Below are 21,711 nucleotides of genomic sequence, written 5' to 3'. Positions count from 1 at the left end.
ACTTCACATACCAGGAGTTGATTTCAGAACTTACTCTACAGTGATTGAGCTTTATCTGTTCCAAACTAACTTCCTAATCCTCACTTGGCTTTGGGGATGTTCTTCGGTGGGTCTATTTTTCTATTGGTTACTCCTATTCTTTTTCTCCTGGATGTTCATTGGAGGGACTGATGCTAAAGCTGAAACTCCAATACTTTGGCCACCTCATGCGATGAGTTGACTCACTGGAAAAGACTCTGATGCTGGGAAAGGTTGGGGGCGGGAGGAGAAGGGGACGACGGAGAATGAGATGGCTGGATGGCATCACCGACTCTGTGGACATGAGTTTGAGTGTACTCCGGGAGTTGGTGATGGACAGGGAGGCCTGGCATGCTGTGATTCATGGGGTCGCGGAGAGTCGGACACGACTGAGTGACTGAACTGAACTGAACTGATTCTTTTTCTCATCCTTCAAATAGAGCTTTCCTACAGTTCTCCTTCATCATTGTCACCATCCTAAGTCAGGCACAAAGCACATCAATATCCTCTTGTCTTCAAGAGGGAGGGGATATATATGTGTGTGTGTGTGTATATATATTATATATATATATATATATATATATATATACGGCTGATTCATATTAATGCAAGATAAGAAACAAATACAGTATTGTAAAGCTATTATCCTTCAATTAAAAATTTAAACAAATACTCTTATCTATTCTATCAATGATGCATTCAAAACATTTCTCTTCTAAATCAGACCTTGACTGGCATTGCCCAGGTTCGAACCTCATTTTCTCCATGGAGATAATAGACACCATCAATGTCTCTCTTCTGTATGTCCACCAGAGTAATTTTCCTAAATTTAGACTCGATTCCTTTTTCCTACTCAGACTTACCTTTTTACTTTTTACTTCTATAAAGTGTTGTGTTGTCTATTGTGAATATAATACTTTATATAGTGAAATACAGCATACTAAAAGAATGGATATAATATACAAAAGTAGCATTTTTCAAAAAACGAAATGATCACTGCTGTTATTCAGCCTAAGAAATAAGATATTACCTTTGTATTTGAAAGCCTATGTTTTGTGAATTTCCGCCCAGTTGAAGCCCCCTTCCTCTGCCCTGAAGGTAACTACTATCCCGAATTATGTTAACTAATCCCTTGCTTTTCTTAAAGTTTGTCATATATGTGTATGTATTAACCTATGTAGAAATCATATGTGTATATACTTATAAAAATCTGAATCTCTGCTATTTTGTTTAGCCTTCTTTTGTACTTTATACAAAAAGAATCATAATGTATTACTCTGTGACTCAATATTAAGTGTTAGAGATATATTTATGTTGATTTATCTGGAATTCATGTTTCACTGTTGTATACTACTGCATTCTAGCAAATATTGAATTGCAATGTTATACACTTGAAACACAATTTTATTTACCAATTTTATCTCAATAAAAAAGAATGCATTTCCATTTTTTTATTCTACTGCTGTTGGACATTTGGATTGATTTGTTATTACAAAATATGTGTCACTATAAATGCTCCTCGAAGAAGGCAATGGCACCCCACTCCAGTACTCTTGCCTGGAGAATCCCATGGATGGAGGAGCCTGGTAGGCTATAGTCCATGGGGTCACTAAAAGTTGGACACGACTGAGCCACTTCACTTTCACTTTTCACTTTCATGCATTGGAGAAGGAAATGGCAACCCACTCCAGTATTCTTGTCTGGAGAATCCCAGGGATGGGGGAGCCTAGTGGGCTGCCGTTTATGGGGTCGCACAGAGTCGGACATAATTGACGTGACTTGGCAACAGCAGAAGCAGCATAAATGTTCTTGTATACGTTTGCTCATGTTCATGTATTCAAGAGCTTCTTTAGAATATACACCTAGAAATGGTAGTGCTGGGTATGCACAGATGCACCTTTACCAAGCAACTCCAAACTGTTTCCCAAAGTAGTTTTACCAGTTTATTCAACTTCATTCTATATCAGCAGTGTATAACCTTTATTCCATGTACTGTTGATATCTAGCATTTTCAGGTTTCTGAATTTTTACCATTCTGTTTGGACATAACATTATAGTTCATGGTAGTTTTAATACACATTGCTTGATTGTCATTGCCATTAAGAAATTTTTTCCTATGTTTACTGTCTACCCATCTTTGGAAAACTTTTTGATATAGGTTCTTCTCATTTTAAAGGGACTATTTGACTTTTTCATTTGAATTCATAAGATTTTAAAATTTATTCTAGACAGTAGCAATCTTTTTTTCACTCTTTCCCTTTTTGGGTTATGTTTTCTGCTGGATTTAAAAATTATTTGTTACCCTGCATTGGCAAATATATTTTCCTCTAATCTTTAAAATTTTTTACTCTTACTTTTCCAGTTCAAGTACTTGATCTATCTGGGATTGATTATATAGTTGAAGATACACAATTTTTTTCCATATGGATCATCAATTGTCCAAGCATATTTTAATGATAAATTTATCTTTTGCCACTGATTGACAATTCTAGTTCTCTCATATATCAGGTTTCCATCAATGTGTGTAGATCTGATTCTGGCATTTCTTTCTTGTTCCATTGGTCTATAGGATTATTTCCACACTAATGCCACAGTGTCCTAAATAGTATATTTTATAATAAGTCTTGCCAACTGATAGATCAAGTCCCTCCACTGGTTATTACTTGTTAGATAAAAGTTTGTTCAGACTATCCTTCAGTTGTATACAAATCTCTCTTCCTTTATAACTTTATCTCCCACTCCTTAACATAATTTTATGATTATTTATAATTATTCTTTAATGCATTTGTCTTCCAAATAATATAGGGAAAAGAAGAGTTACACGTCAAATATGCATTACTATTTATGATCATGTTTGCTGTATAGTTTTTTTTATTGTTGCTCCTTATTGCTTCATATGATCTTGAGTTATTGTCTAGTATTCTTTGTTTCAGTCTGGGGGACTCTTTATAACATTTCTTATGGTGTAGGTTTAGTTGCTAAGTCGTGTCTGACTCTTGCGACCCTATGGACTGTAGCCTGCCAGGCTCCTGTGTCCATGGGATTCTCCAGGAAAGAATACTGGAGTGGTTTGTCATTTCCTTCTTCGGGGGATCTTCCCAACCCAGGAATCGAACCCGGGTCTCATGCATTAGAGGCAGATTCTTTACAAATTGAGCTATGAGGATACTTACAGAATATTTCTTTTAGGGCTGGACTACTGCTGATAAACTCCCTTTGATTTTTTCACTTGGAAATATCAATTTCACCTTCATTTTTGCAGGATATTTTATTAGATACAGAATTTTTGGTTGACAGTTTTCTTCTTTCTTATATTTGTCATCTTACTGCCTGTTGGCCTCCATGATTATGAAAAGAAATTAGCTTATAATTTTTTTGAGGATCCCTTATATGTGATGAGTTGCTTCTCATGTGCTATTTTCAAGATTTACTCTTTGTTTCTGTCTTTTGCAAGTTTGGCATGATGTGCTTGGTGAGAATCTCTTTGTACTTATCCTACTTAGAGTTTGTTGAGCTTCATGGATGTGTAGGTTTATGTCCCTTGATTTCTTCCTCTAATCTTTTGTATAACAAAGCAATCTCATAATTTTCTAATGTTGAATCAACTCGACTTTTATAGAATAATCATGATCTGCTAATAATGTGTCTTCGTATATCCCTTGACTTAGTTTAATAATTTTTATGTGAGATTGGCTCATAATTTTCTGTTTCAAACTGACTCTGTGTGGTTTAGTATAAAGGATATGCTAGTTTTTATCTATATTAATGAGTATTTCTTTTTCTCTCTTCTCTAAAATAGTGGAATAATCTGTTCCTGATTGCATGGCAGAATGCATCAATAGAACAATTTGAACAAGCTGCTTTCCTTTGGGAGAAATTTTAAAACAATATTTTTAGTTTCTTGGGAGAGTTCTAAGGTGATTCAGATTTTCTAGGTCTTCATGAACAAGTAAGTTTAGAAATCTTTCTAGAAATTTGCCCATTTCACTGATCAATGTAAATTTACTCTAGCAAAGTTGATATAATATTCTCATACTGTCTCTTTAGGATGTGCTGCATCGCTAATTAAGTCCCTCTTTCATCCTTCATTTCATGTATTTTCGATCCTTCTTCCCTTTTTTCCCCCTTGATTACTCTTGTCAAAGATTTGTTCTTTGTTAGTCATATCATAGAACTGACTTTTGGTTGTATTGGTGCTGCATATCATATCTTTGATTTTGATTTAGTTTTTGCTGTTGTTGTTAATTTTATTGGTTTTTGTTTCCCATTTACCTTGTTGTGTTGATATCTATTTCTGCTCTGGCCTCAGTTTTGAGTCCTGTCACTAATGCACGATTCACTGAAATTCAGGTTCTCGGCCACCAGAAATCTGCACCTACCTCAGGGCAAAAGTCTGTTCCATAACTCTTTAACTCCTTCGATTCTTTGTGATTGATTTCTAGGGAGTCTATTATTATAACAGCTCATCCAAGCATTACAAAGAGATATCTTTTATTTTTTGTCTACCTTTTTTAGGTGTGCTTCCCAGAAATTTCCCAGAAACTACTTGGCCTGGAGCCCTCAAACACTCCCCATGTCCCCTACTGTCTTGGAAACTGTACAAATTCCTGAGCATAATTTTCTGAGGGATATGACCTCAAGCCTGTCTTTCATGGCTTTATTTCCCATCAGATGATTTTCTTTTCCGTATGGAAACTACTTTTTGATTCTTCTAGACCCATATCAATGTCATTTGTTGGTGATGATTTCTTAATTTCCCAGTCTGAACAAAAAAACCAGTCTATTCTATAACATGAGTAGCTGGTTGTCCTGATATCTTTACAACAGTGTTCAATGTTTGACAAGGAATGAATTTATGGCCACTTCTCCTGCTGGATTTTGAGCTCACTTAGGCAAGAACTGTGCCTGACATGGAGTAGTCATTCACTGAGTGCTTGTGAAATGAATCAGTGGAATTTTGAATCTCTCTCCTCATTTAACATATATTTTCTCCCAGGTCGCACCTTTGATGTGCAGTCGATGGAAGGAATTAAAAGTAAAGTAATAAGACCCTAGAGCCACCGGGACTTTTCTTTTCTGCAGATTTAAACACCTGTGGCCCAGCTCTTAAATGGTATTAGCCAAATTACACCAAGCATTTTGGTTGTACCTTTGGGTTCCGGAGTCTAATTGCTTGTAATGAAACACTGGAGTCATAATTTGATGGTCTGTAGGTTTCTCAGCTGCTTTTCTCTATGAGAAAATATATAATGGAATATTTTGCACGTGACTGTCTATATTTTATATGCAACACATCAGTGTTGTGTAAATTTTGTGAACAACTTCTATTATCTTTGAAACCACAGAAGCAGCAAACAGTTATAATTATAGTCTGAAGAAGCTATAGTGTTTCAAATATGCCTACAGTAGTGGTATTACAATGAGAATGTTCTGTTTGCCTGCAGCTTTCACTGTGCTCAGTGACATCACAATTATACTAAATTTTAACAGAAACTTCTGTCCTTAAACAGAAACAGCTTGTTAGAAAATCTAAGAGTTTTCTTTCTTCTGAATTTTTTGGTTCTTCACTGAATAAAAGTGGGAGAAATGGTAAATATCGTGGCATAGCTCCATTCTTCGTTACTTCCCGGCTGGTTTTTACTATCATGGAGTGATAGGTATTCGACTTTACTCCACATGGGGAATGAATGTACGTTATTTAAAACTTCTTTCTGTGCATCTGCTACTTGTCAACTCATGATCTTCTGATCCTTGAAGATTTGACAACCCTGTGATTTGCTTTAATGGAATTACTGAAAAGTTATCAACAAAGACGTTGCGATGTAAGAATGCAAAGTAAGTTCTTAGATGTTTAGAGGGAAATGAACTTCAAAAGGGGAGTAGTGGCCGCAAAGAAATACCTGAATCATTCAATTTTTGGTGTGGTCCTGCCTGTCTTTAATTTTGTCGAATGGGAGAGACCGTGTTTATGTTGTCTTTCCTTTTCCTCAGCTGTGACTTATTTTTTCTGTAGCTTATTAATCAATGCCTCATATGGTACTAAATATACTTCAGAATAAGAAAGTAGTATCAGAGGAACATTCTACTTGGAAATAGGAGGACTGTCTTCTAATCTCACCCTTTCCTGCCATTTTGTCACTGACTGTGGCAGAATCGTTGGATTAATTTTTCAAGTTTTCTGGGGCTTTCTTTCTTTATCTGTAAAATTTAAGCAGTTGATTAGATCAGTGATCCTCAATGTGAGGTCTCTGGACCACTAACATTAACATGATCTCGTAACTAGCTATAGAAGCAAATTCTCAGTCCCTTCCACAAACCCATGGATTCAGAAACTCAGAGGGTGGAACCTAGCAATCTGTATTTTAATAAATCCTCTGGATGATTCTGAATGTGTTAGTTGCTCAGTCGTGCCAGTTCTTTGCGACCCCATGGACTGTAGCCTGCCAGACTCCTCTGTCCTTGGGGTTCTTCAGGCAAGAATACTGGAGGGGTAGCCACTCCCTTCTGCAAGGGATCTTCCTGACCTAGGGATTGAACCCAGTTCTCCCACATTGCAGGCAGATCCTTTACAGTTTGAGCCACCAGGGTAACCCAAAGAACAACAACTAGGTGATTCTAGAGCATATTAATCTTTGAAAAACCACTGGATTAGATAAACTTTAGGAAACTTCCAACCCTAAACTCCCATGAGCCTCTATGAATTTCAGGGTAATTTAGGATTAAATTGGATGTTAAGTAAGCATATTCTTCTGCTTGTAATTAAATTTAAAATTTGGATTCTAAACACAGATTTAGAAACATATGTAAGAAAAAAAGAAAAAGGATGCTGAAAAACGTTGTCCAAAAATGCGTAATTACTTTGAAAATGTTTTTGAATATAAGCATTTGTAGAATCTGCCTCCATTTGACATCCCAAAATGAACTTGGTATTTCTGTCATACATGTATCTTGATGAATATTTCCACTGAATGATCACCACTGCTTAATGGCTGTGATTTCAGAAAAAATTATTTTTTAATTATTCAGATTTATTGTAATTCGTTTCTTATATTTACAGAGGATAACAGTTAATAATCTGTTCTACATAAGTGCACATATGGCTAAAATTTTTGTTATTGAATATTTGGGCCTTTGGTCTCCTATATAGGGAAATGTCCTTGTGTTTAACCACTTCTGTGCTTTGTTAACATATGCTTTACCTAACAGTCTGTCTGGCTCCATTTTTTAATAATGCAGAAGCATTTTGGGTGGTGATTTTAATTTTCTAGGATTGGTCTGATTATATTAACCAAGGCTTTATGTTTTCCAAGGTCGCCAAAGGAAGGAGTTTGAGAATCTTTTATTCTTAGTCTAAATAAGTTAATACATATAAATATGCAATAGAAAATGTAGGAAATCATTTAAAAAATTCTATAGAAAATAAAAATGAGAACTGGCAAAAGGAACTGAGAGGATTATCATTTATTTTGCTTTGATGAATCAGATAGAATCTGAATAGCTATTCTCAATAAAGAGTGGCCACAACTCTGCTTGTCCTAACAGAATCCTTAGTTTAAGACTGGCACATATTTCACTTTTCACGTAACTCTTTTCTTGACCTATTTCTGGAAGCCTGTGAAAAATTAGCTGAAACATTAATTGGTTTTATATATTTATTGCAGCTTAAAATAGCCCAAAGAGGCAAGTTAGTTACTCCCTAAGGCTTAGGGAGTAAGTTGCTAATACAAAATCAAGTGAACTGTAAAAGCCATTTTTTTAAAGTTATTCATTTAACAAATATTTATTGAATGGCTACTATGTACTAGGCATTGTGCTTGACACAGAGGCAAGACCAATGGATAAGGCACCTTGCCTATTAGAGATTAATATCTAGTTAGGGAGAACAACATTAAAAAATGATTATGCAAATTATGAATAAAAATACAGTGCTATACATGTTATGAAAGAGTTGTATTGGTATATAGACTGCAATCATAATACAAAATTGAAGCATAGAATCATCTGAGGATGGGGAAAGACTTTGATACAAGTTATGTTGATAGTCCCTTTGACTACTATTTGGAGAATAGTCGGTTGGAGGCAAGAATATTGTGAAAAACCAGTTAAGATGCCATCATAGTAATCCAAGTACTGTTCCCTGCCATCATGGAACTTTTGTTGTATAACAGAAAGGTATACATGAAGTACCAAGAATGAATAATAGAAAGTTGCATAAATTTTGTCCTGAGTTTCTGTCATTGGATAGCAAATCATTTCATAGTCTCATAGTTCTATGGATTGGCAGACTCAGCTGGTGATATTAACTTGAAATTTCTCATGTGGTTGCAGTCCTTCAGCAATAGGTTCTGGAGACATCTGAATAATTAACCAAGATGGCCTTTGCACACATGTCCAGTACCTCAACATACCAGGATGTAGCTACTTTTTCAGCAAGGCAGCCTAAACCTCATTTTTAAAAATTTTATCTGTTTATTTCCTTTTTGGCTGTGCTGGGCCTTTGTTGCTGCTCAGGCTTTCTCCAGCTGTGGTAAGCAGGAGCTAGTCTCTAGCTGCAGTGTGTGGGTTTCTCTTGTTGCAGAGCACAGGTTCTGGGGCCACGGGTTTCAGTAGCTACAGTGTGTGCACAGTAGTTGCAGCTCCCTGGGCTCCAGAGGACAGGTTCAATAGTTGTTGTGCACTCGGCTGAGCTGCTTTCTCTTGGCATATGGGATCTTCCTGGATCAGGGATTGAACTCAGATCAGGGATCTTTACCACTGAGACACCAGTGAAGCTCTAGTCTGACTTCTTAGAGAATGGTTCAGGGCTCTAAACAGCAAGCATAAAAACTTCCAGTGTCCTTAAAAGACTCTTAATTTGGAACTGGTATAGCATCAGTGGGCTTCCCGGGTGGCCGAGTGGAAAAGAATCCAGCTGCCAGTGCAGGAGATGCAGGAGACTCAGGAGACGTGGGTTCAATCCTTGGATAGCGAAGATCGTCTGGAGGAAGAAAGGGCAACCCACTCCAGTATTCTTGCCTGGACAATTCCATGGACAAAGGAGTCTGGTTGGCTATTGTCTATGGGATCACAAAGAGTCAGGCACGACTGAGCACATGTGCATACACATAGCATCGCTTCCATTGTATTCAGTTGTTCAAAACAGTCACAGGCCACTTTAGATTCAAATTGATCAAGGAACAATTCCATATCTCAATAGAAGGTGTCATGAACAATAACAGGATGACCAAGTTGACTCCCAGTAATCTTTGCTTTTTGTTATCACGCCCTTCACATTGGATAGGGCTGATCTTGTGTAATCAATATGATATTGTGATTTCCCAGGCTGGGTCATATAAGTGACTGCGGCTTTGACCAGTTCTTTGGGAAAAGCTAGCCCCCATGTTGAACAGCCTTCTGGTGAAGCCCACGTGGAAAGGAACTGAGGCCCCTTATTAACAGCCAGAACCAACCTGCCAGCTATGTGAGTGAGACACCTTGGAAGTAGATCATCCAGCCCAAGTCATAGCTTCAGATAATTGCAAACCAAGTCATTATTTAGACTGAAACATGAGAGACCTCAAGCTTGAATCATTCATGTAAGCTGCTCCTAAATTTTGACCCTCAAGAACTTTGTGATATAATAAATATCGATTATTGTTCAAAGTTGCTAAATTTTGGAGTAAGTTGTTATGCAGTGGTAGATAAACAGGACAGAGGTTATTTGCAGAGATAACCTGAGGGCTCTGTTGATGTTTGTTTCACTAGTGAATCTCATGGATTGGAGTACCCAACTTACAGTTCAATATCATCATAAAAGGGGCTTCCCAGGTGGCTCAGTGGGTCAAGAACCTGCCTGCAATGCAGGAGTCACAAGAGACGCAGGTTCAATCCCTGGACCAGGAAGATCCCCTGGAGGAGCGCATGGCAACCCACTCCAGTATACTTGCCTGGAGAATCCCACGGACAGAGGAACCTGGCAGGCTACAGTCGATAGGGTCTCAAAGTGCTGGACACGACTGAAGCGACTGAGCACATGCCTCAGACAACATCATTTAGAAGAAAGAAGGGGGACTTCCTTGGTGATCCAGTGGTTAAACTTCACCTTCCAGTGCAGGGGGTACAGGTTCGATCTCTGGCTGGAGAGCTAAGGTCTCACATGTCTCCCGGCAAAAAGACCAAAATATGGAACAGAGGCAATATTGTAACAGATTCAATAAAACTTTAAAAATGGTCCTCGTCTACATCAAAAATCTTTTTTAGAAGAAAAAAGTTCTTGATATTATAGTTATTGAAGCGCCTTTCCGTGTCATAGCTGCTTGGAATGGAGGTAGGACACATGTACTGAGTGACAGGAAGCATAATACAGTGGAAGTGGGATTTCAAGTGCAGAAGAAGCATGGTCTTCATACAAAAAAAGACCACTAAGGTTGTTGGCAACCCTGTCTAGTACAGTAGAAGTCAGAAATTAAAAGCTTCTTGAAGACTATAAAGGTTATATCAAAGACATCCTGTTTGTGCATATGTCCTTTCCTTCTAACACTGAAAGTAATTAAACTGATCTGCAGAAAAACTGATTTGCTCTTCAAAGAAACTGCTGGTTGCTGCTCAGTGACTTGTGTTCTGCTAGGCTGGCTACCCATGGATTCTGGGTTGATTTGTTCTTGTATCTGCTCAGTATATTTATCCTTTCTACATATCAAAAATAAACCTAAGCTTTTTTCTAAGTATTTTAAGGAAATACTGATTGAAAATCAGAAAAGAGAAGCAGAGTTAAATAGGCATCCATAAAACAAACTCTTATAACTTCAAAAGTGAATCACAACTAAAATCATTATGCCTTTGTTTTATGGTTTCCAACATTTTCCTATATCTATGAAATTTTGGAGAAGACATCCAGGAGAATGAACCTGCACCATATTTTATTAATATAATTTTTGTCTAATGTTTCTATACATCAGTATTTTTTTCAATATGTTATTGTGATATGGAAAAAATAAGAAAAATTACAGAGTTGAAGTGGTTTTTTGGAAAAGAAAATGGCAACCTGCTCCAGTATGCTTGCCTGGAGAATTCCATGGACAGAGAAGCCTGGTGGGCTACAGGCCACGGGGTCACAAAGAAGTGGACACGACTGAGTGGCTAACATAGACAGTGGGTTTAGTTGGAACATTTTAGAAGAGTAATTTGTGATCAAACACAGTATTATAAGTAAGAAATAAATACCTTTATATACAAAGTTCAGATGTGTTCTTTTTAAAGGGGCTAAACTTGAAAGATAAAGGCAGGACTTGAGTAAGAACAGACAGGAAGAGAGCATTCTAGGAGGAGAAATAATACATGAGGTGTTTGGAAAGGTGGACAGACAGAATAAGACACATCCAAAGGCCAGCAAGTAGGGTTCTTTGATTATAGCAATGAATGTGTTGAACAATCCCTTCTTGCCCATATGCCTTCTTGCACCTCAAACTGTTGTGTCAAATTCCCTCCCCACAGTCAGGTACAGACATTCTCTTAGAATGTTTCCCTGGTTCCCAGGATGAAGCAACAAAAGCCTTCCACTCTCCCTCAAAATATGTTGCTTCCATTCTCTAAGAAACCTCTTATATTAATGTTGCAGACAAGCTCCGAAAAGCAAAGTGTGAACTGAAATGAGCTGAAGCAAAGCTCTCTGGACACAGGGGAGTCCACATGGAAAGGATAGTGGTTTATCATCGTGGATGAGGTCAGTCAGAGAAAGGAAGACTTGGGGCAGGAGGAAGCCACAAAAATGACACATTGTATTCCACACAATATTTCTGTACTTTCAAGTCTAAGGACTATCTTTCAGTGTTGGAAGAATGAAAATCATGACGGTCACACATTATTCTTGTTCAATATCTTCCAATAAGGACAAGAAAACAACAGAGTTAAATATGCATCCTGTTTTAAATGGGAAAAACAATGTATTCTACTTGAAGAAAATGTGAAAATACAGAAAAGTACAAAGAAGAAAGAAGTGGGGAGGGGGAGGAGGAGGAAGGAAACCACTGCCCAAGAAAACCACACTATTTACTTAGCGTATTTTCTTCTCCCAGCTCATCTCCACTTTTTTTTTCTGTGCATAGTGCTTTCAATACATACACACAGTGCAATTTTATATTTTTCTTTTAAATTAAAATTTAAAAGTATTTTATTTATTAATTTTTTGGTAAACATCACAAGAAATGGCTAAGCCATCTGTCATCATGTGTCCAAATGAAAATGTAGCCATTGGTTTCTTAACCATCCCTCTCTTTTTGGATAGTAAGTTTGGTTTGATATTCACTGTTATAAATAACATTGTGATAAACTTCTTTATGTGCTAAGTTATTTCTGGATTTAGGAATTTCTTAAAGGAGAGACTCCTGGAAATGTGATTTCTCCATCAAGTAATAAGAATAGCATGTTACTCTTTATGATTACATGGACATTGGCTTGATTCTTAGATGATGAATCTATTACAATTAACAGGTTCTAATCAAAATCCAAAATCATATGTAAAACATGGTCCATTTAGACTTGGGCTTCTCTCCAGACTTCAGAACTTGGTGTTGCTACTGTAATTATTCTCCCGTGTCTTGAATGCTGTATGGTTGCAAACATTGAATTGCAGGCAAATATACACAATTCTTCCCTGAGTGATTTCTCATGCAAGAGATGGGAGAAGGAAGAGTAAAATAAGTTTAAAAAAATACTCAATATCATCAGTTCAACCTTCTTTGCCAAATAGCTTGAAAAATTGTGAAAGTACAAATAGCTTGAAAATTTATGAAAGTAGTTCTTAAAACATAGAATCTTCTTTTGGTCTTATTCAACTGTTTAAAAAATACAGACTTACTGGATTATGCCCCCCTTGTAAAGCTCCTTTGAAATGACCCCTACACAGACTGTTTAAAAGCAGTATTAAAAACCTTTATGAACAAAGAACTGTTACTGTTGTGAAACTGCTTACATATTTGTCTCCTTTAGAAACTCACCTTTGTAAATAAAATATGTTGGTATTTTTATTCATTATACTGTTTCAGACCGTTTGCTTTTCACTAACCTTTTATTACTGTATAAATATTTTTATATGTTGTTATGAGTGCATCCTCCTATTAGTTTCAGATTCCGTAGTATCATAATCGCACAAAAGGATGAAGCACTGATTATGCCTCAGATAATGTAGTTGTTAATGATCAACTTAATGTTAAAAGCCATTACTGCTCATTGACATAATTCTGAGAACATTATACTGTAGAAGTGCACCTTTTGTGTGGAAACAGAATGACAAAATTGAAATGTTAAAAGTTGAGTGTCTGAATAATAGCCTGTGAAATCATTTAGACAAGACCATTGTTGCCTCTATTGTTCAAAGACTAAAGAGTGACAGGATGAGACAAAAAAGGAGAAACACCACAAGTGCTCCACTTGCAGGTTTGAAGGGAGATGGAAGATCCCTGTTTGCTGGTTCCCCTCTCTTCCTGGAGGATCTTCGCCTAACAACAGAGCACCCTCCTCTGGCCACTTGCCAAAAGGGGATGCCTGCCTCATTTTTGATTGGCAGGAGTGGAGCCAGGCAGCGGTTGCTGCAAGTGCCTGGCAAGGAATTTTCCAATACAGCGTTGCCTGAAAGTGACCGGAACAAGTCTCCCATGGTTTTCTCCATTTTGTCTACTCAAGGGTTTCTGGTCATGAAACATTTAAAAGCTAGAAAGATGCTTAGAAAGCCACCTTCCTAAAAACATGACAATTCAGTTGGGTGCTTTTCATCTTGAAGTCTGTTTTCTGTGGTATCCTTGGTCTATTTTTGAACTGGGAGATGGGGGGAGGTCAGAGTTTAGAGAGAGAGAAGAAGGTGTGTGTATGTGGCGGTATAAGCCCCATGCTTGTTTGATGGAGCCAATGGGACCTAAAACAGAGGTGTAATTCCCTCCTGGATCATTTCATTTCACTCTTCTATTTGCAAAGAATCTTGACGGGCCACTTACTAAAGTCCATATTTGGTAAGTCACAATAGCAACCAGGTGAACAAATATGAATGGGTTACAACTCATTCATCATTATCACTAGGAACAATCCAAAGCTTATGATCTGCTTACAGTAAGTGAGTGACAGTTATCTTCATGCAATATTAATGTTACTGTAAACTTTCTAAGTTCCAGGCACCATTCTGAATGCTTTATCTATATTAACAGGGAGACTTTGCTAAAGCAGGCATATGCGGTAGAAATGCACGCTGGTTTCAGACAGTCAGAGAGGAAGAAATAGTAATTGTCTTATCACAAAGGATACAAACTCATGTCCATAAGGTACTCCAGTTTTAAAGAAAAGATCCAATTATGCTTGCAATTGCTGTTTAAGAAAGCATATACATTACCATATGTAAAATTAGTCAATGGAAATTTACTGTATGATGCAGGGAGCTCAGTTCCGGTGTTTTGTGATAACCTAAGGGGTATGATGGGGTAGGATGGGGTAAGATGTGGGAAGGAGGTTCAAGAGGGAGGGAACACTCATATACCTATGTGGTTGATTCATGTTGATATATGGCAGAAACCAACACAATGTTGTAAAGAAATTACCCTCCAAATAAAAATAAATGAAAAAAGAAAGCAGTTTGTTATGCGTTTTAAAAAACATTTCTATAAAAATTGATTATTTAAAAATATTTCATTTACATTAAGTTGTTTTTTAAAATTTTAAACAATTTTATTTTTCAGATTTAGTTGATTTACAATATTGATAGTTTCAGTTATTCAGCAAAATGATTCAGTAATGTATATATATATATATATAATCTTTAAAAATTTTTTTTTGTAGTTTTGAGGGTTTTTTAAATTTATTTATTTTAATTGGAGGCTAATTACTTTACATTATTGTATTGGTTTTGCCATACATTGACATGAATCTGCCCTGGATGTACATGTGTTCCCCATCTTGAAGCCCCCTCCCACCGCCCTCCCCATCCCATCCCTCTGGTTCAGCCCAGCACACCAGCCCTAAGCATCTTGTATCATGCATCGAACCTGGACTGGCGATTCATTTCACATATGATAATATACATGTTTCAATGCCATTCTCCCAAATCATCCCACCCTCGCCCTCTCCCACAGAGTCCAAAAGACTGTTCTGTACATCTGTGTCTCTTTTGCTGTCTCGTATACAGGGTGATTGTTATCATCTTTCTAAATTCCGTATATATGAGTTCAGTTCAGTTCAGTTCAGTTGCTCAGTCGTGTCCGACTCTTTGCAACCCCATGAATCACAGCACGCCAGGCCTCCCTGTCCATCACCAACTCCCGGAGTTCACTCAAACTCATGTCCATCGAGTCGGTGATGCCATCCAGCCATCTCATTCTCTGTCGTCCCCTTCTCCTCCCGCCCTCAATCTTTCCCAGCATCAGAGTCTTTTCCAGTGAGTCAACTCTTCACATGAGGTGACCAAAGTATTGGAGTTTCAGCTTTAGCATCAGTCCCTCCAATGAACTGTATTGCCGGGAGCCAGCGAGGGAAATCCTACCCATGGCAAAGGTCAATTGGGGAAGAGGCCTGACGGGCAAAGGCTAATCAGGACTCGAGGAACCCCCTGGACTTACCTGAGCATCTACCCCAAAGAAAACCGGAGTCTGCCTTACTATCTTACACCTCTTACCAAGTCCTCTAATACTTACGGGGGCTTCCCCCCAACCTCCTTTCTCTGAAAACATTAATTCAGAGCTGTAGTTAAAAAGTTCTCTCCTTGGCTTAATAGGAGTGTTCCAATCCAAGCCCCTCTGATAGCTTTCTAACTTGCATGACAAGTTTGTCGGGGCTCTTACAACTATGAGTGTGACTGTTTATAGCCTCCCAGCCATGCAAGGACAGAAAGCCTAATATTCTAAAATACAGGAATCTGCTGAAGAAGTGAAAATCATTAGAATAGTACTAAAAAAGATTTCATTGTTGAATCAATGCTTGCTGCAAAGTTTCCTCTATCTATTGTATCCTTGGAAATACATTAATCACATATAGAGAATATAAGTAATAGCCTTTGATTTAACCACATCAGATCTTAAGTTAATAAATTCCTTTCTTGTAGCTCACTACACCTGTGCCTTATAGGAATGTAACCTTGTCATGTGTATAGCACCTGACTTTAGGAAAATCATCTTAAAAGAATATAAGACTTTTTCTAGCTACCTAACCTTTGTTAGGAGAGAGGGCCATAAACTGTTAGCAGGCCACCTGGCCAGAAGATGATGTAAACCACCCAAAACTTTTGTATATCACGAGACATACAAAAATAAGCCCTGATCCTGATAAGGGTCAAGACTGCTGACCCCGCGTGATTTTGGCGTGACTCTATACCTCTCTTTCTCTATTTTTTATGTGCACAACTTAGGGTATAAAAACAGCACTGGAAAATAAAGTTTTGGGCCTTGCTCACTGAAGCTTGGTCTCCCCGTGTCGTTCTTTCTCTTTTTCCGTCCTTTTCTCTATTCTCCTTTTTCTGGTTGAGATCCTTGGAGCGCTGGGCCCTCTGCGTTTACTTATCTGCCTGGGCTTCTAAGACCCACTCGAGGAGGTGCCCTGGTGGGGTACCTCCAGTGATTTGAGAGGGTGCCTGTGGCCTACGTAAACAGAGCAAACCCCGTGCTGGGGTTTTACTGGTTTCCAGCGTAAACCAAGGAATCATCAGGCCCTGTCTCTCTCTCTCTCTTTCTCTCTCTCTCTCTGATGCCGACGCCGTTCATCCCGAGGATACCCTGGGCCATATCGAGGCTGGTCCCTGATACTGTATTGGTGTTTTTCTTTCAGGCTTACTTCACTCTGTATAATAGCTCCAGTTTCATCCACCTCATTAGAACTGATTCAAATGTATTCTTTTTAATTGCTGAGTAATACTCCATTGTGTAAATGTACCACAGTTTTCTTATCCATTCGTCTGCAGATGGACATCTAGGTTGCTTCCAGGTCCTCGCTATTATAAACAGTGCTGCGATGAACATTGGAGTGCATGTGTCTCTTTCAATTCTGGTTTCCTCTGTGTGTATGCCCAGGAGTGCAATTGCTGGGTCATATGGCAGTTCTATTTCCAGTTTTTTAAGGAATCTCCACACTGTTCTCCATAGTGGCTGTACTAGTTTACATTCCCACCAACAGTGTAAGAGGGTTCCCATTTCTCCACACCCTCTCCAGCATTTATTGCTTGTAGACTTTTGGATAGCAGCCATTCTGACTGGTGTGAAATGGTATCTCATTGTGGTTTTGATTTGCATTTCTCTGATTATGAGTGAGGTTGAGCATCTTTTCATATATTTATTAGCTATCTGTATGTCTTCTTTGGAGAAATGTCTGTTTAGTTCCTTGGCCCATTTTTTGATTGGGTCGTTTATTTTTCTAGAATTGAGCTGCAGGAGTTGCTTTCATTTACATTAAATTTTTAGGTTAACTTTTTTAAAGGATAGTTTAAGATTTATATAAAAACTGCAAGGATAACACAGAAAGTTCCCATATATGTCATATACAGTTTCCCCTCTTATTAACCTCTTACATAATATGGCATATTTGTTTTAATTATTTAAATAATATATATATTATTGTTAATTAAAGTCCATACTGTAGTTTATTCAGATTTCCTCTGTTGTTTTTCCTAATATCCTGTTTCTCTAGAACCCATCCAGGATAGTACATTATATTTAGTTGTCATATTTCCTGAGACTTCTCTTGGCGCTTACAGTTTCTTAGATTTTTCCTTGTTTTGATGATTTTGACAGTTTTAAGGAGTGTTGGGCAGGTATTTTGTAGAATGTCCTGCAATGGGGGTTTGTTGGAAGATTTTCTCCATTATAAACTACCTTTTCCCTAGGTAATAGGTAATATTTTGATTAATAGGTAATACAAGTAATATTACCTATTTATAATAGGTAATATTTTGAGACTATGTAAGCACTTTTTTAAGGATTATTTTGAAGTGGGTCTTTTTTTCATCATTTGGTGGGTCCAAATCAATCTCATCTAAAAATTTTTCCAGTAATTAAATAATTCCTTACAAATAGATTGATATTGGATTTTCTCCAACAAGTATTGATCTGTTGATAGGTTTGTAAGAAATGTTGGTGCAAGATAGAGCATTGTGGGGGCTTCTCTGGTGGCCTAGATGGTAAAAAAATCCGCCTGCAATGCACGAGACATGGGTTCTGTGCCTGAGTCGCAAAGATCTCCTGGAGAAGGAAATGTCAACCCACTCCAGTATTCTTGCCTGGGAAATCCCATGGCAGTCTACAGTCCATGGGGTCGCAAAGAGTCAGATACAACTTAGCAACTAAACAATAACAACAACAGAGCATTGTATTTAATTAAATCAAATAATGTGGGAAAATAATAGGTTGACAATGGGAACAAGAGCTTCTATAAAAGTACTTGGGATAAGTAATAAGAGCAAAGTACCTAAAGCTAGAAGACCATGGAGCCTAATACATGTCAATATAGATATCTATCAATTTTGGTGACTTTTTCTTCATCAACATTTAATCCTTTGATTTTTCAAAAGACTTTTAGTTAGCTTTCGTCTTTAGAATATTTTATTCTGTACCAAGAATTCTATTCTGGTGCTATTGGGAAGTTATTTTATTTTACTTTTTGAGAATAAGTTCTTTTTATTGAAGCATAGTTGATTTGCAGTGTTTTGGAAAGAGTTATTTTAAAACCAGGCCCATTGACTAATAATGAATTAAAGTGTATTAGCACTAACTGCATGGGGTCCTAATTAGAAAACTACTTTGGGAAACAAACTACTTTGGGGAAAAGTAGATGTAAATCTTTCTTTTGTTTTGCAATTAGATTATTTTCAAAGTCAATATTTATAATGGCCCTCTGCTTGAATTCTCCATGCCCTTTAATTTAATATCTGGATATCTGCTTTGACTCTTGCCTTCTCAGCTATATCATCCACTTCTTTTAATAGAGTTGACTTGACTCAATTGTCATATGTCACCCTGCTCCCTCAAAAACTTCTTGCCTTATAGATCCATGTATTGTCTTTACTGTTTATGATTTACTTTTTGGATGCATTTTTTAGTTTTCTTAATTGTTTTATATTCTGATGCTCCAAATTCATGTTTTAAATTCTTTCCTTACACTCAAATTATACCCAACACCCACTCAGTTTATTCATTCATCTGCCTCTGTGTTAAGGTAATATATGGTCTAAGCTAGGTGTGAATTTCAAAGACAAAGATGGCAGATTTCCATTTTCAAAAAACTGATCCCATTCAGAGAACATTTTCAAGGTAGCATCCTCTCTGAATCTGGAGTAGCTTTGGCATGAGAGCTCAGAGTTTGGGGAGCCAAGTTATGTATGGTTGAAATACATAAAACAGGCCCCAAGAGGATTTAAAAAGATTTCATTTTAGTGGAAAAGGAGATGAACAGGTTCTATTTGTCATTATTCCATTTGCTAGGATTTAAAGGTCTGTATGAGTGAGGAAACAGAGGGAAGACACAGGGAATGAGAGAGGGAAGGAGGCAGCAAAGGAGCGGGTACAGGGACAGGTGGAGCCATAGTATCGCTGGAAGAAAACCCAAGATGTTGAGTAGCAAGGGGAATTGGAGAAGGTAAGCAAGAATTCTGCGGAGGGACACAAAGCCAGTGAAATTCACTTGCTCCCTTTGACAAGGTGGAAAGAAATAGCCTCAGTGTATCTATATGCTTCTGAACCCTGGTTCACCCACCACTTATTCTGAGGCTGTGGGAAATCCAGATGCAGTTGTTGTTCTCATCGAGCTGCATTAGGAACTGTTCCAGCCCCTGTAACGTATCAGGAGGCTGCATTGGCAGCAAACAGATCCACTCCTAATGTAACTTGAGGGGAAAGCTTAATGCCTTTGTTCTGCCATTTGAATTTTTTGTTTGAAAGAGCATATAGATTATTTATAGTCCACAAGATAAACCTGAGGGTCTTTTAATAAACTCATAGATTATGTTGCTCAAAGGAGTTTATTGAAATAATATCTGAATTCGCCCGTGACAATGGCATTCCGTAAGAGTTTATGACTCTATCCTGTGTGGAATAGGATTTCCCACCTTACCCCAGGGTATCTGCGTATCATTTCAAATTCAAAAGGAAGATGAAAGAGTGACTTTAAGTCACTACACCAGCTTCTCTCATAATTTTTTTTTCTTAAAAACAAAACAATAGACCAAAGCAGGTAGGTGATAACTGATAAAATAAAAAGCAACTAGGAAAGAACCTAAATCCAACCAACTGCCTTCTAAACAAAGTTTGAGGACTTTGATTAGCCTTTTGGGGGGAAAATGTGAACTTTTCTGGTCAGTATATTAGGAGTTTATGAGTTTCGCTTAGATCTGATCCAAGAAAGAGCAACGAGGATGTAAAAATCCATGTCATCATAGCCAGAAGCCTTGAATCCACCTATGAATATATTTATTTATTCTTGGATGTGCCAGAAGGGCTCACGGTTGTGTCAAAGTGTGGAGTTATCACTCACACCACTCATGTCACCATCATAGTTCACCCCCACACGTCCTCAGGGAACTGTTTCCCCAACTCTTTCAGATCTACGGTTGTTTCCCTTTTCTTTAAATTAAAACACTCCATTACATTGTATTGTTCGAAGTCCAAAACTTTTTTAAAGTTCCTCAGTTTTTGTCTATCTTACCTTTATTTTTCCTCCCATCAGTCCTTTGACCTCACATTTTCCTCATTCCTGTCACAGGCCCATCTTTGCTCCAGCTGTCTCTTCAAATCTCATGTCTCACTTGAAATTTCATTTAAAATCTCTAGCCTCTCCCTGCCTTCCCTGCTCATTTCTCCCTTGGCTACCATTTATTTAACTTTATAGTGACATTTTCTAACTCCATAAAGCCTTCTGAGGCAACAATTTTTATGAAACACACATGATCCTATTGTATTATTATTTTTTCCCAACAGAGAACACAGCCAGAAAAGAACAATGGAGAATTGTTTTCTTTCAAATAGGACAAATCAAATAACAAAATCAGAGAAATCTTAGAGTGAGAAGGAATTTTTAAAAATCATCTTGTCAATGCCCTTCATTTTGTAGTGAGGAAACTGGGTTCCGGTAAGGTGGGGTGATTTTCTCAGAGCGACATGACTAATACAGCCAAAAATGGAGTTGGTTCTCTTCTCTCTTAGCCAGGTTTCATTTCCATTTCACCTTATTGCCCTTCTTAGACTGTTTGAGTCAGAGGTAATGCGACCATGGTAATTTACTTGGAGGGAAAATTTCCAGAATAGTTTCTCTTATTCAATAAATATTACTGAAGACCCTCTCTCAGCACCATTTTGGCACCAAGGACGCACAATGAGTAGTTCCAAGTTTACCCCTGTGGAGTTTACATTTAAGGGAAGGGGATCAGTGATAAATAAACAAGAGCATATGTAATGCCAGGGAGAGATAGGAACTGTGAAGGAAAATAGAGCAAATTAAGAGAACAGAAAGTGAACAAAGGAGAGTGTGCAGGTTTGGGGTAGAATGTTCAGGGTGGACCTCCGTGAGGACGTGACAGAACAGAGGTCTGAATGAAGGAAAGGTGTGGCCCGCTAGACCATATGGGAAAGAACATTCTAGGTAAAGGAAAGAGAAAGTACAAAAGCCTTGGGGTGCCAAAGGTCAGTGAGACCTTTATTACACACACAAATGAGTTTCATTTTGAGAACATGTATAGCTTTCAATTTACCCTGTGGGCTT

At 37.7% G+C, this 21,711-nt stretch overlaps 1 long non-coding RNA gene across 1 annotated transcript in view; it reads right to left on the bottom strand.

Annotated features, from left to right (window-relative positions):
- LOC148778557 (uncharacterized) overlaps window positions 1–21,711 on the bottom strand; it is a 108,707-nt gene that overhangs the window by 58,657 nt on the left and 28,339 nt on the right. The window lies entirely within an intron of this gene.

This window comes from Moschus berezovskii, chromosome 2 (genome assembly GCF_049115385.1).
Source record: "Moschus berezovskii isolate FMDL1 chromosome 2, NW_MosBer_1.0, whole genome shotgun sequence".
Classification (NCBI taxonomy): Eukaryota; Metazoa; Chordata; class Mammalia; order Artiodactyla; family Moschidae; genus Moschus; species Moschus berezovskii.
The sequence above is the reverse complement of the archived record's forward strand: the minus strand, read 5'-3'. Positions and strand labels throughout refer to the sequence as shown.